The sequence below is a fragment of the Phascolarctos cinereus genome, unplaced genomic scaffold (assembly GCF_003287225.1).
Source record: "Phascolarctos cinereus isolate Bilbo 61053 unplaced genomic scaffold, phaCin_HiC Scaffold_5;HRSCAF=322, whole genome shotgun sequence".
In the NCBI taxonomy this organism is placed as follows: Eukaryota; Metazoa; Chordata; class Mammalia; order Diprotodontia; family Phascolarctidae; genus Phascolarctos; species Phascolarctos cinereus.
In genome coordinates this window covers 131,091,944-131,107,928 of record NW_027555958.1, presented here as the reverse complement: position 1 = coordinate 131,107,928, position 15,985 = coordinate 131,091,944, and positions in this window count along the sequence as shown.

Genomic DNA, 15,985 nt, shown 5'->3' with positions numbered 1-15,985 from the left:
CACATTCCCATTTCTATTCTTGTTTGTTATAATTTCACAACATACATTTTCAATTTCAGGTATTTTGTTAATGATATACATTGTTGCAGTTATTGATTTTGGTTACCCTCATTTTTTCAGTTCAGTAATATTCAATTATATTCTGTCCAGATGTTCTCCAATTGATAGGTTACTATCTTTCCCCCCCCCCCACCTTTTTGCCACTATACAAAGTGTTGCTGTAAATATTCATATATATATGGAGCCTTTATTTTTATGGTGACCCACTTGGTGTATATGTGTAACAGTGGGATCTCTATGTATAAAGGCATAAATGAACACTTTATTCACTTCTTTAGCATAACTCTAAATTGTTTTTCAGAATGGTTGAACCAATTCACAATTCCACCAATGATTTGTTAGTGTACCCATCTTTCTGCAACCTGTCCAACATGACTATTCTTATCTTTTTTGCCATCTTCTCTAGCATGCTGGAGATGAAACTTTAAAGTTTTTTTTGATGTATATTCCTTTCATTATCAGTGACATGAGGTAATCTTGCCAATTCTCTTAAGAATGCTTTGCTCATATCCATTGATTACTTCTTCAGTAAGTGTTGGCTTTTACTTTACTATATTTATTAGTTTCCTAAATATCTTGTTTATTAGACCCCCAAAAGAGATAATTGGTGTAATGATTTCTTCACATTTAAACCATTTCTTGAATTTTCCCAGTTGCCTTCATTTTATTTGTTTCAACTTCACGTAATTAAAATGATATATTTTATCTTTTCTGATTAACCCCATTCCTTTTTTGGTTAAGATTTATCCCTTTTGCCATCACCATAAAAGATCTTCAATTTGCTTCTCTACTCATTATTATTATTTGTTACCATAAGACCTTTATTAATCTAATCACATATCTGTTGTGAGCTAACTATGTTAAAATGTTGGTCTCTATTCAATTTCTTCCAAACTGCTCCCCAATTTTCCTTAGAAATCTTGGCATGTAGGGAATTCTTCCCCTAATATTTTATATTCTCTGATTTACTAAATTCAATTATTTCTTATCCTTTCTTAACTAGTCTGTTCCAAAGATATACTTTTCTAGTTTTTTTAAGCCAGTGCTAAAGTAGTGCTAGTTGGTTTTATAGTATAATTTATTTTCTTGAAGTGCTATTTCTTTTTATTTTTATATTTTTTCATGATTTCTCTTGAGAGCATAGATCTTTTATTCCTTTAAATGAATTTTGTTATCCTTTCACCTACTTCTATAAAGTATACTCTTGGTAGCTTAATTAGTATGACATCAAATCTATAAACTCTCCTATGATTTGTAATGACCTTTTTAGGTCCAGAAAGATATTTACTCATTAATTTGTTATATTAGAATATGACCTTTATAGACTAAGGACAAGGAAGGATGTTCTTATTTGATGTAGTGATAAAAATCACTTATCAGTAACTAAGTGTTTAATATTTTGTGCCATTTGGAGAATGAGCAGGTCTTATTTTAACAGCTCAGTTATGAATTTGAATTTTCAGCCTCAGAGTGTACTCCTTACACAAATAATATGATTAATGCTTAAGAAATGAATGGCAATAATTAAATCAAAGTTGGCTTTGGCAAAATCCCTTTTCTTTATGAAACATTATTCTGGAATCCAGGAGTTGAAAGGGACCTGATTAAATATCCCAGTAGTTCATTTTGTCTCTGTATGTGGTATCATCACAATCAAATCCTATTTCCCTCAGCTTTTGTACACACTTCATCAGTAAGTGTCTTAAGAATGACAGAAGACCATTCTGGATCATAAGTAATGTTCCATAGCCCTTTTTGTATGATCTTTCTTCAAATATGAATCTGGAGACATAGACTGTTTCATCACTACAGTTCATTTTGGGGACTTCTCTGGTCTAGTAAGCAATCTCCTTAGGGGTAGATAGAAGCACATAATTTTGAGTGAATAAATGAAGGCAGACCCCCACTGTACTGTGGGAACATTTTTAAAGAAAATTGTAAGAAATGGACCGTGAATGTCTTTATACAATGTCTCATATTGAGAAAAGAGACTATTATCTTTCCCTTTAGCCAGGTCTTAGTACAGATGTTGATTATTGCTTAGTTAGACTATTCTTCACTGATCTTGTCTCATGCATCAGTTCTCTAGAGTATATCTAAAATAAGGAGGCTAAATACACTTTTAAAACCCCTTCTTTCATTGATGTCAAGCATTCTTTCTTTGAATCAGCAAGGCAAATTAGGCTTGGCTCTAAAGGCCTCTGGCCTGTTACAAGAAGGCCATAAGTAATGATTTCAGTAGAGATATTGAATATGATCTACTCCATTAGCCCTGCTCTTCTTTAGGCTAATCACTTATGGTAACTGTGACCAGGTATAGTATCTCTACTTTGATAAGAGGGAATGGTTAAAATTTGGCAGGTTAGTAAAATTTTCTATAGATTGAATATTTTTTTAAAATTCTCATTTGAAAGTTTTTAGAACATTTTCATGATCTGGATTTACAACTAAACTCATATTATACCTCATATTCCTACATCTCTGTGCAACTTTCCTTCTCACTGATTCTATATTAATTACCTTGGATGGCTTAGTTTTATTCTACTGAGATGGAAATGGCCCTTGACATGAAGTCAGAAGAAGTAGATTAAGGTTCTAGTGTAACCATTAATGAGGCTTATGATCTTTGTTGAATTACTTTATTGTTATTGTTCATCCTTTGCTTTTTTGAAAAAGAGCAGCGATATCATGAGTGATGACTTGTAGGTGAATTGTATTTAAGTGAGGTAGAGTTACACAAAGTCATCAATCTCACTCTTCCTGAGTCATCAAGGCCCAGTAGCAGGATGAAAGTCAAGATGACTGGCAATAGCCTAGGATACAGTGGATGACTTTGGCATCTTTGATGCCTGACCAAGCTCTAAGCTCTCCATAACACCTGTTTCAGTAGAGTTTGTGGTCACTGGAACAAATTGTTCTCATCCACCCATTCCATGGGGAGAAATCTTTACATGCTTGGGGTAGACATCCCCCTAACTCACCAACAGGTATGAGGTCTGTCTGTTACACTCAGCCTGGTTTAGCTCATCTGCCAAGATGATTTACCGGGATGTGGTTACTGTGCATGCCATAGCTTCTTGGAGCCAGAGTTGGGTGAAGGTGGACATAAAAACTGAATGAATAGTCATGAAAAGGGCTCAGACAGCCATCATGTCAGAGGCACTAGTCTTCCCTCAACACCCCATACAACCTATCTATTCGACCTCAGACAAGTCATTTCACCTCTATGGCCCTAAGTTTCTCTATTTGTAATATGACAGCATTCTAGCTCTAAATCCTGTGATCCCATGAATCACTTTATACTTTGGTTTTCTCACCTATATAAATAAAATAATATTTACTCAGAAAATGGTTATGAGAAATGGTTTATTTTTGTAGCTTATAATGCAATAAATAAATGTGAACTAGTCCCATTTTTTTCAGCCTATGAAATCCTTTAAACCTGTATTATACCACCTTGATTTAATTTTTTCATACCTGTTTAGTGGTTTCTTTTACCATTTCTGATGCCTGGATCATACATCCAGTCATGCCAAATGCAAATTCTAACCTCTTTTCAAGACTAGTTAAAATCATAGTAATATTAAAGATGGAATGGGCTGCCTTGAGGTAATGCTTTAAGTGGCATAGACATAACCTTGCTTGGAGGTCTTCAATCAGAGGCTGAATAACCATTTGTTGTTTATTTATTTGTTTGTTTTTTGTAGTGAGGATTCCTTTCATGTATGGGTTGGACTAGATGGCCACTGACAGCTCTTCCAAATCTCTAATACTGTCATTCAACAATCATAAATTGTTTTCAAGATTGGTAGAAGTAGGAATCAAATATCCATGCCTAGTCATCTAAAGCTAGAGCTGACAGGGTCATCACTCAGTTAAAGACAGAAGGATAGCAGGGCCTGGTGTGCTATGGTCCATGGGATCATGAAGAGTCAGACACAATCTAATGACTTAACAACAACAAATCAGGGCTTGATTTATTGTTTTATTGATTGTTTCTAGAATAAAGAAAATTAGGGAGAAAATGATAATAATGCAAATTAAAGTTAAAAGTATGTCATGCATACATTTTTCTAGAGATCAGGTTGTTAAACATTAACCAACATACTCCTTTCATTAGGTACCCGCAGAGACTCATCATGATTCGGTGGAAAGAGTGCTAGATTTGTACTCAGAGTCTCTGAGTTTTAATCTCCCTGACACTTACTGGCTGTTCAACCGTGAGCAAGTCACTTAACCTGTCTAGGCCTCATTTTCTTCAACTATAAAACAAAGGGGCTGAACTAAGTGATTTCTAAGGTGCCTCCCAAGTTTTTATTCTCATGATCCATTTGAAAGGATTGGCAAGAAAAAGACTAATATTGGTGTCAGTCAATAGCAGAAATGTTTGTTATTCAATAGAAATTAGATTGTAGGACTGAGTTGGCTTATAATAGGGTTATTGCCATTGCAGGAGAAAAAGGGAATTTTAAAAACATTTCTCTGTGTCAGCAAAAATCATTCTTTTTATAATCCAGCACTGCTTTAGTATAGTTTAGTAATACAACAATTTCTAGGGAATCTTCAGAAATTCATTAGTTTCATAAAATGTTATAAATCATGCTTTTTCAAATATTAGGGATTTTTTGGGTAAATAATAACAGTCAATTAGTCAATCAATAAATTTTTATTAAACACTTATTATATGTTAAACACTGTGCTAAATGTTGAGGATATAAATAAAAGAAAAAGCAGTCTCTTCCTTAAAGGAACTTATATTCTAATGAGAGAAGCAGCATGCAAATGGCAACACACACACATGTATGTGTGTATGTATGTATTATGTATATATGTATATATAGTAGGTAGAGGGTAATCTGGCAGCTGGAAGGAGGCTGGACCAGGGAAGACCTCCTCAGAAGACAGGATTTGAGATAAATCATAAAGGAAGCAGGGAAACTAAGAAACAGAGGTGACAGGATTGGTAATTGCAGGCTTGGAGGAGAGCCAGTTTAAAGGCATGGGGATATAGGAGATGTAGTATCTTCTAGAACCAAGGAGTAGGCTAGTGTAGGTAGATAATAAATGGAATGGAAGGGAAGGGGATCAAAGAGTAAGAAAACTGGAATGGTAGGAAGGGACAAATCTGTGAAGACAAAGAAGTATGTCAAACAGGATTTTGGATCCTGGAAATAGTAGGAAGCTTCTGGAGTTGATTGAACAAAGGAGTGATATGATCATAACCTACACTTTAGAAAAAAAAATCACCTTGACAGTTGAGTATATTCAGTTCAGGAGAGACTAGAGTCAGGGACAATAGTTAGAAGGCTATTACAACAATACAGGTTAGAACTGATGAGGGCATGAATTATATTATTAACTTAGTGAATAGAAAGAGACATATATGTGAAATATTTTGAAGGTAGGAAAGACAAGATTTAGTATTGGTTTGGATACATGGGTTGAGTTGGAGTAAGGAATCAAGGATGACAACAAGGTTGCAGGCGTAGTTATTGGGGAAATGATGATGTCCTTGACAGTAATCAGGAAATTCATAAGAAGGAGAAACTGAGATGAAAAAGAATGATTTCAATTTTGGACATGTTGAGTTTAAGATACCAATGAAGCATCCATTTTGAGATGTTCAAAAGGTAGTTGATGAAACATAACTGTAGCTCAGGAGAGAGATTAGGGCTCAATGTATAGATCTAGACATCATCTGCATAAAGATATTAATTGAATCCTAGGGAGCTGATGAAATCATCAAGTTAGATATTGTAGAGCAAAGAGAGAAGAAAACTCAGGACAAAACTCTAAGGACACCTAAATTATTTTTAAAAAATATTTAAAAAAAAAAAGAACAATCTTTTACCCCTAACTCCAACAAAATAAGACAAAAAATATCCTTGTATCAACTATACATAGTCAAACAAAATACATTTTCTCATTGGCCACATCCCAAAGCATCCTGAATCCCTCATTTCTCTGTAAGAAGATTAGATAGCATACTTCATCATTGATCCCAGGGAATTGTGAATGGTTGTTGAGTTGATTAGATTTCTTACAGCTTTCAAAATTGTTTGTTTTCAGAGTGTTATTATTGCATAAATTTTTCTTCTATTCTGCTTATTTCATTCTTCATCAGTTCATACAAATCTTCAAAATTATTCCTTTATATAATATTGTTGTTAAAGTGTAAATTCTTCTTCTTCTTCTTCTTCTTCTTCTTCTTCTTCTTCTTCTTCTTCTTTTCTTCTTCTTCTTCTTCTTCTTCTTCTTCAGCAATTGGGGTTAAGTGACTTGCCCAGGGTCACACAGCTAGTAAGTGTCAAGTGTTTGATCTGTTGCCAGATTTGAACTCAGGACCTCCTGACTTCAGGGCTGGTGCTCTATGTGCTGCACCACCCACCTGCCCTGTAAATTGTTCTTCTGGTACTGTTTTGATTGCTTTGGCACCTACATTTTTATTGGTTTATTGAAGACTTAGACCTAATATTTTATTGTATTTTAGTGACCTGAGGGAAATCAATTGCTTTCTTTATGTCTATGTAAGTTGTATATGTGTACTAATTGTGAATATACACATATGTTCACATATGTTTTTCAATGTGGCTCATAGTGAAGCATAAATAAGGATATCCTTGGAATTTTCCCCACCCTTCTTTAAGGGTGATTTTAATTCTTGCCTGGAAAAGAGCTAGATATTTAGATCATGAGACTAACTACTCTACTGTTCTCAGAGACAGTACTGGGCTACAATTATATCCAATCTACTAAATATTGTTGGTCTGGTTGAAATGATTTTTAGGTTTAAGTAGATACCCTTGTCATTATCCCTTAAAGAATAAAGGATGAAATTTATTATTTGAATGCTTGGTCTCTTCCCACAAATGTTAGTTGCACAGAGGATCACCTTAGATAGTGTATAAATTTATTTATCCAAGGGTATTACAATTAAAACCGAGAGAAGTTATATATAGATAGAACATACCAGACAATTCACAGTGGTGAGTTCTTCCAATGAGAGTGAGCTATCTCAGATCAACCTAGACCGAAACCCCGATCTCACCCAAGGGGAAATTCCGTAAAGTCTCTAGGGAGAAAGAAAGGGAAATTATAGATATGTGGCATGCTAGCTTCTTTATATATCTGCTTCTTCCTAGAGTCTTTTTCTTCCTCTTCTCCAAGTTTCTCCCCAAAGAGTTTAGAACCACAAGTCCTCTCTTGAATCAGAAAGTAAGGTCTCTTCTCTTCCAAACTCTCATGCCACATACATCCCACCCACAGATGCAATGTCAAATAATCATTCCCTCTATTATTGAGGATAGTATTATGAATATGAACAAGATTTGAACCTTGGATTGCAGGCATATCTCCTAAAACAAAATATTATTTGACAACTTATTATCTTTGATGCTTACAAATAGTATTGATTTAGGAAGGTCAATCAGAAAATGCATTAAAGGGGTTAAGAAATCTGAACATCACAATTGAATGATCAATATTTAATGAATATTCTTTGATAATTAAAACAATCTAAAACACAGTTACAGCTTTTCTAAGTATTCTCAAAACCACAATTTGTAGTGTTCCAAAAAGTTGGATTAGATTAATTACGTTTTTGTTCTCTCTTTCTTGGTCCCCTAAAACTTCTGCTACTTCAGAATGAGGGCCAAAGTATCTTCATAATACTGATGTATTGTGCAATCCAGAAAAATCCCAGAAAGTTTGTAGAGAGACTGGCCTTAACTCTCTAGCCAGGCAAGAAGACAAGGGCACCATTCAGTTCAGCAATGAATTTTTTTCTTACTTGTTAGATCCAGGTTGAATGCTGACATTCCTCTTTCTAAATATAGAGGAGGCTCCTTTATGATGGTATGCCTTCCCTCCTTCCCGCCTTCCCCTACCCTTGGGTCTCATGTAAGGCCCTATGTAAACCACCCCAATTATCCAGGAGTTGGCTACTTTTCCTGCTTAACATCTCCTAACTTGTCTAAACAACTTATTTCTAAAAACAAACTGGAGAATTCTCTCCTCCCCATTTTCTGACTGCCTAGAACTGATGTTATATGTTACCCATGGAAATAGGAAAAGAAGAAATCTAGAATCAGATAATTCATAGGAAATTAAAGTAGGGGTGTTTGTATAATAACTTCTAAAGTGACATGTAAAAACCTTTTTTAAAAGTTAAGGAAACTCATGTTTAATTCTTTAAGCTTATTGAGATTTTCATTACCCTTTTTGTTTTGTCCTAAAAATTCAGAGGTTTTAAGTGGCATGTCTTTCCTACAGAGAATGTTAACTTTTTATAGTACTGGTTTATGTAGATAATGGATATTTTAAATGGAATGAGGTCAAACTGGGAACAGGTAATCTTAGAGGTAATGGAAGAAAAATGGATGATAGTGACTATAAGAAGAGGAAAGACATGAGGAGAAACCTTCTCTTGCCATTCCTTTGCAGATGTAGGTTGGGGAAAGGGAGGGTTCTATAGGTGTGGAAAATAGAATTTATCAAAATTTTTAAATTGATTGATTAGTGGAGCTGTTTTATAATATTTTGGGTCACAAAAATACAGTGGGAGAGTCTCATGATGGATGGGAGCACATTTCAGGGGAAGAGTTTTACAGGAAATACAGTATAAAAATGTCCTCAGAGATGTATAACCAAAGAAGAAAAAAAACGATAAGCAGATACCCATAGAGGCAATATTAAGAAAACCAAAAGAAGGCTCCCTGGATAATAGCAAACACATTTTGAAGGATTTCCAGGAGAGTATGTGCAAAAATCCAGGGTAGGCAGTCCTGGATGGGTTATGATCAGCATCTGCAGAAGCCATGCTCATAGTGATGAGGAGATCATAGTTTCATTATAGTCATAAAATAAGTATTCACACATATGGCACAACATGGCACATAGTAAGTGATTAGTAAATGCCTATTTGTTTGTTTTTATGAGAAAACTGAATTTTTCTTTGGTTTCTGCAAAATGCCATGAAATATGAAGCTAGTTGCTTTAGCAACTATTTATTCCATATCCAACCAAGACTCATGACTTCTTTGAAAATATAACGTATATCGAGACAGACAAATACATACAGAGAAATCTGAAGAGGCCAAAAGATCTCCTCAGTATTCTCCCCAAAGATCCTCCCATAGAGAGAAAAGTGTATACAGACAAGTAAATACAAAATATACACAAACACATAAAAAACCATTTGTTCAGCTGGGGAGAGGACTGACAACTGGAAGTGGAAGGTGTAGGAAGGAGGCAGCACCTGAGCTGAGCCTTAAAGGAAGTTAATACTAGTCTAATGATCTCTGCTCTTTTGGGAAGAGCATAGCAGTGCTCCAGTTTAGGCTTTGCTGCTGACCTTGAGGCTTCATGTGTTGGAGAGCACAGCTGCCTATCAGAGTACCTTCAGACTGACCCATCAGCAGAGATGCTGTTTCCTGTGAGAACCAAGCCCAGCTAAGACGTCTTCACAGCATAGATGTTATACCTAGTAGGGAACTTTTCAAGGACTATATGAAGAGAGGAAAGACACAAGGCCTTGCAGTTCTAGAATTGTGAGTTGTTTTGGCCACATATGTTCCCTATGTATATGCCCTATTTTGATAGCACTCTCGGTTTGTGCATGTTATTGTCATGGACCTTGTGTATATTTGTGAGAAAGTGTGACCCGAAGTTAATGAAGGATGCTTTGTTTCTGTTGTTTTCACTATGCCCTCTTAGTAAATATCTTTGCTAAATAACTATGTCTACTGGCTAATTCTTAATGGAAGCAAAATAATGGGGCATAATGAGCTAGAGCATTAGGATTACAGACCCACAGGGTTACCCCATATGACCTATGGAAGTAGTAGTTAGCCTCTGTAGATGTAGCCCAGAAGAGATATTAAACTCTACCATGTTTTGCTTCTCTATCTATAGTCATATGAAAAAATGTGGGATGACTGACTTTGATAGACTTGGCCCTTCACAGCAAGCCCAATTGCTATTTTCAAGGAGTTGGTTTCTTCCTTAAAATTCTGGATCTCCTTTTCTTTTCATGATCTTCTTGTTTTTCTTGTATTTTTTTTTTTAGTTTTTCCTCAGTCTCTCTCATTTGATTTTTAAAGTCTTTTTTTGAGTTCTTCTGCAAGTTTTTTTTGGGCAGGTGACAATTTGACATTACTTTTTGGGGTAGAAGAGGGTTTCTTTGCTTCACTATCCTCCTCTGAAGATGACTCCCAGTCTTCTTTATTCCTATAGTAACTTGTATGTTACTATAGCTTAATTTTTGTAATCACCTCTAGTCCTGGGGTATGGGGGATGATGCCTCTGGACTCAGGTCCTCCTTCAGGTTCTCCACTCTGACCCTGAACCCAAATGAAGACCTCCAGCATCCTGTAAGTACTCACAGGCAGCAGCGCCCCTACTGTACTGCTTATGCACTCACTGGGTGTGTGCTGGCACAGCTAGGTCTGGCGTTCCTTGTCAGTGGAAGTCCTCAATCATCTCCAGCTCAGAAGTCCAACTTCCCTCACTGTTCTGGGGATAAAAGTTCCTGCAGCTGGGGCCAAGGCAGCCTCCCAACCCAGCTTACCCTGGGGCTTGCCACTTGTTATTTAAGTGTTCCTTGGTCTGGAAGTATTTTCTCTTCACAGGGGCCAAACCTCATCCTGGGATTTTTCTTCAGATCTTCTCCAATGGTCCCAGGAGGACACCTGTTCTGTCCCTTCTCTTATTTATTCTTACTACTCTATGTTTGCCCTGAGATGCTGTTTTATCTCTTTTATGGAGGAAAATCTTGAGGGCTTGGAATTTTCTGACCTACTCCATTATCTCCCCAGAATCCTCTCCAATTTTGTTTTTTTTTTTTAGATATCATCCCATCATAGTCAACTCACACCTGTATCCTTTGTCTATGTATACTCTTTCTAAATATCCTAATAATGATAAGATTCTTAGCAGTTATACACATCATCTTTCCATGTAGGAAATGTAAGTAGTTTAATATCATTGAATCCCTTATGATTCTTCTTGCCTGTTTACCTTTTTATCCTCCTCTTGAGTCTTGTATTTGAAAATTAAATATCCTTTTCAGTTCTGGTCTTTTCATCAGAAATGCTTAGAAGTCCTCTATTTCATTAAATATTAATTTACCCCCTTGAAGGACTATACTCAATTTTGCTGGGTAGGTGATTCATTGTTGTAATCCTAGCTGCTTTACCCTCCAAAATATCATATTCCAACTCCTCTGATTTTTTTTTAAGGTGGAAGGTGCTAAATCTCTTGTTATCCTGACGGTGGCTCCATGCTATTTGAATTCTTTCTTTCTGGCTGCTTACAGTATTTTCTCCTTGACCTAGGAACTCTGGAATTTGGCCATAGTATTCCTGGGAGTTTTCATTTTGGGATCTCTTTCAGGAAGTGATCAGTGGATTTTTTTTTAATTTCTATTTTACCCTCTAGTTCTAGGATATCAGAGCTGTTTTCCTTCATAATTTCTTGAAAAAAATGATGCCTAGCTCTTTTTTTTAAAAATCATAGCTTTCAGGTAGTCCAATAACTCTTAAATTATCTCCCCTACATCTATTTTACAGGTCAGTTGTTTTTCCAATGAGATATTTCACATTTTCTCTTATTTTTTCATTCTTTTTACTTTATCATTCATTGATGTTGACTAATGTAGTTATTAGTTTCTATTTACCCAATTATTATTTTTTATGGAATTATTTTCTTCAGTGAATTTTTGTACATCTTTTTTCCATTTGGCCAATTTTGCTTTTTAAGGAGTTCTTCTCTTTAATGACTTTTGTACATCTTTTCCCACCTGACCAATTTGGCTTTTTAAAGAATTCTCTTCAGGTTTTGACTTCCAGGAGCCAAGATGACAGAGTAAGAAGTAAGTTGCTCTTAATATCCCTTATTAACCTCTGAAAGCCCAGAAAATATCACCCCAGGAGAAACCCTGGAACCTCTGAACCAGCAGAAAGATGGGGTACCTCAGTCCAGTAGCCCAGGTAGCTTGAGGGACTAATGGGAAAGGCCCCTCTTGCTCTGGGGGAAGGGGAGCAGTACAGAATGGGAGACATTCCTGCAAGCTAATGGAAAGCCCCACTTCAGCATAACAGGGGAGATCCTGAACCCCAGGTGGTGGAGTAGGCAGACATCAACACCAGGACCCCCAAGTGCCTCAGTACGGGCAGGGGAACCGATGCAAACTGGCTTGGAAAACCACCACATGCCTTGGTGTTCTGTAGCAGTCAAGTCTCCCAGTGCTTCAGCAAAACTCTAGGAAGTGCTCCAAGGGAGAAAGCCCCAGGTGGAGAACATCCTACAGCAGTGAAACATCCATCTGAAAGCAGCCGAAGAAAGCAAAAGGAGGGAAAGGAAAGGCCCAGGTGAGCAGGCAACCTCCATGGGCCAGACTACCCAATCCTACCCCTAGAGTTCCAGTGCTGCTGATCCAGCCTAACACCAGGTAACCCACCAGAACCCTACAGCCTCCAATTGCCAACAGTTGAGGCCCCAGCACACAAAGCCAATGACCAAGCCACAGTCTCCTAACACAAGAAGCTTGGGTCAGTGCCCCCTGCTCCCCAGCAGGAGAACCCAATCTCTTTAAAGGCCAGGAAATAAGCAAATACCATGAGCAAAAAGAAACATGTCATAGATTCTTATTATGGGGACAGTGAAGATCAAGGCAGGAATTCTGAAGAGGACAGCACTGTCAACAACACCCCATCTGGAACCTCGAAAGGGAATATGAACTGATATGAAGCCCAAAAAGCCTTCTTGGAAGAGCTCAAGAAGGATTTTAAAAGTCAAATAAGAGAAGATAGAAAAAAATTGGAAAAAGAAATGAGAAGTATGCAAGAGAGAGTTAATAGCTGGGAAAAAGGAAGGACAAAAATTAACTGTAAAAAACAACTCCTTAAAATGCAGAATTGGCCAAATGGAAAAGGAGACACAAAAACTCACTGCAGAGAACTCTTTAAAAAATAAAATGGGCCAAATGGAAAAGGAGGTACAAAATCTAATAGAAGAAAACAATTTGTTAAAAATTAGAATTGGACAAATGGAAGCTAATGACTCTGTGAGACAGCAAGAATCACTCAAAGAGAAATAAAAGAATAAAAAAAAATAGAGGAAAACATAAAATACTTCAGTGGTAAAACAACTGACCTGGAAAATAGATCCATGAGAGACAATTTAAAAATAATTGGTCTACCTGAAAATCACGATGAAAAAAAGAGCCTGAACAGCATCTTTTAGGAAATCATCAATGAAAACTGCCCTGAAGGTCTAGAAACAGAGGGTAAAATAGCCATAGAAAAACTCCACTGATCACCTTCTGAAAGAGATTCCAAATCAAAAATGCCAAGGAATACAGTAGCCAAACTCCAAAATTACCATGTTAAAGAGAAACTAGTGCAAGCAGCCAGAAAGAAACAATTTAAATAAAATAAATAGTTCTCTTCAGTTGATTCTTGTGCCTCTCTTACCATTTGGTTTTTTAAGGTGTTATTTTCCTCAGTATTTTTGTATCTTCCTTACCAAGCTATTGACTTTTTCATGATATTCTTGTATCATTCTCATTTCTTCACTTAATTTTTCCTCTGCCTCTCTTATTTGATTTTAAAACCCTTTTTGATCTCTTCCAGAAATTCTTTTGGGTCTGCAACCAATTTGTATTTTTAATTGAGGCTTTGGATGTAGCTGTTTTGGCTTTGTTGTCTTTTTCTGTATTTGTGTTTTGATTTTCCCTGTCACCATAGTAACTTTCTGTGGTCGGGGTGTTTTTTTTTTTAGTTATTGTTGTTTGCTCATTTTTTACAGCTTATTTTTTTGATTTTTAATATTGGGCTCTCCTGAGGATCAGGGGGCATTGACCCAAACTTCAAGTTTTTTGTGCTGCTATTCTTTAGAGCTAGTTCTGTGGTTCTGTAAGTTATCAGTTTTTCCAAGGTGTATGATCTAAGGAGAGGTGTGGTCACTGCTCTCCTAGCCTGTGCTCTAGTCTGTGAGTGACCACAAACATTCAAGTTCATCTTGATACTGTGTCCAGGATTCCTGCTCCACTGTATGTGCATGTTCTGGTATACTAGTGCTCCTCCTTAGCCTGGGACTGTGACTCAGAACCACGTGCTCTGAGTGCCAACAAAAGGTCTTCTATAATATCTTTTTGACCATTTGTCAAACCCCTTTACTGTCTGTGGGATGAGAGCTTTAGAAGCCTCAGATGCCAATTCAGTTGCTCCTACAGCCTGTTGCTTACTTGCTACTAGTGCAGCCAAGCCCTGGGCTCGAGTCCACTTTCACCCCAGTGAGACAAATCTTTCCTGCCAAACTTCTGTGTTGTCATGGGCTGGAAAATTGTGTTACCCTACTCTTTTGCTGTTTCTGCCTCTCCAGAATTCATTTAGAGGTGTTACTTTAAAGTTGTTTGGAGGAGAATTTGAGTCCCTCCCTTTACTCTGCCATCTTGTCTCCACTCCAGTGTCATGAATTGTCCTGATATCACAATTGCTATTTTAAGCACATTATTTTTATTCTCTATTATGATACTTAGCACAATGCCTGGTAAGTGTATAATAAATACATTTTCATCAGTTCATGATAAAAAAAAATCTAAGTGATTAGTTAATAGTCAGATGGATGGGGAAATAAGGGCTTCATATGTTTGGGGGGTGGAGCCAATGAAATTATCTTTCACTCAGAGAGTAATAGAGAAATATGTTCCTGGGGCAACTTTACACCCTTTTTACACTTGTCTCTTGCCAAACATTCTGCAAATTCATTTTACCATCTGCTTCTTGCTATTTTATGAGGTAATACTGCTTATAATAATCCACTACAGTATTTTACAATTTATATTCTAAACATGTTGTGTTTGGCTGCCTCATCTCTTCAATTGACAAGGTGGTAATATTCTTGGCTAAAAGTGATTTTAGGCTCTTATTTTCTTCTTTATCGTGGCAATTGATTTATGTTGGTTATACTTTCTTAGGACAAGGATACTTTGTGCCAATATCTGTTTGTGATTTTATCCATTTCCCATTTTGGGGAATCAAAACCTTGTTTAAATAGGTCAGATTAGAGTTCCATCAACTGCACGCTATATCTTTTTAATTTTACCTCTAGTTTGCTATTAATTTTGATATTTGCTCTAAAAGTTCAGTGCTCTTATTGCATATTGTAGATTCACACTTCAATAATCAATCATTTCCTCTCTATTAAAATAATCTTTTTTTGGTGTGTTGCTATTTGCTACTCACCAAGTTGACCACTTCCCTACTATTTCCTCAAAGAAATATTCATGATATATAGGTGTGAGGTTTCTGTGTATTCTACAAACCTTTTATCTCTCATTTCTCACTCATGGACAATATTTTCAATAGATTTTTGCCATCTTCTTCATGCCTATTTCTTTCTTTGGTGTCATTGAATATTGAGTTATATGGTAATTTTTTTTCAAGGTTTCATTGAGTTCTTTATATAGAAACCCTCTATTTCCTGTTATCTACATTAAACTCATAACTATATAAATGTAGTTTATAAACTGCAATTATTTTAATAGTAGTCTTTCTGCAGATACTCATCATAAACAATATAACATGAGATAACCAACTCATATCTAATTATGTTTCTAGTTTACTTTAGACATGAGAAAACCAACTCTATAAACTTCTTTATTTGCCTCATCAAGGAGGATCAGAAATACTTCCTTATATTTAGCTGCAATTACCTTTTGTTGTCTTGTTTCATTTATGATGAAAATGCAAAGATTAATATACCTCAATTCCTCTGGAATTATATATATTTACTGATCAATGGACAAGGAACTCAGAATACCCTCAGATAGGTTCTCTTTAAAGTAGCTATATTGTAAGGGCTTTCTTCCCTCACTCTCCTGGTCCATGTCTTACCTTGGCATTGCTGAGCAGATTCTGCATGT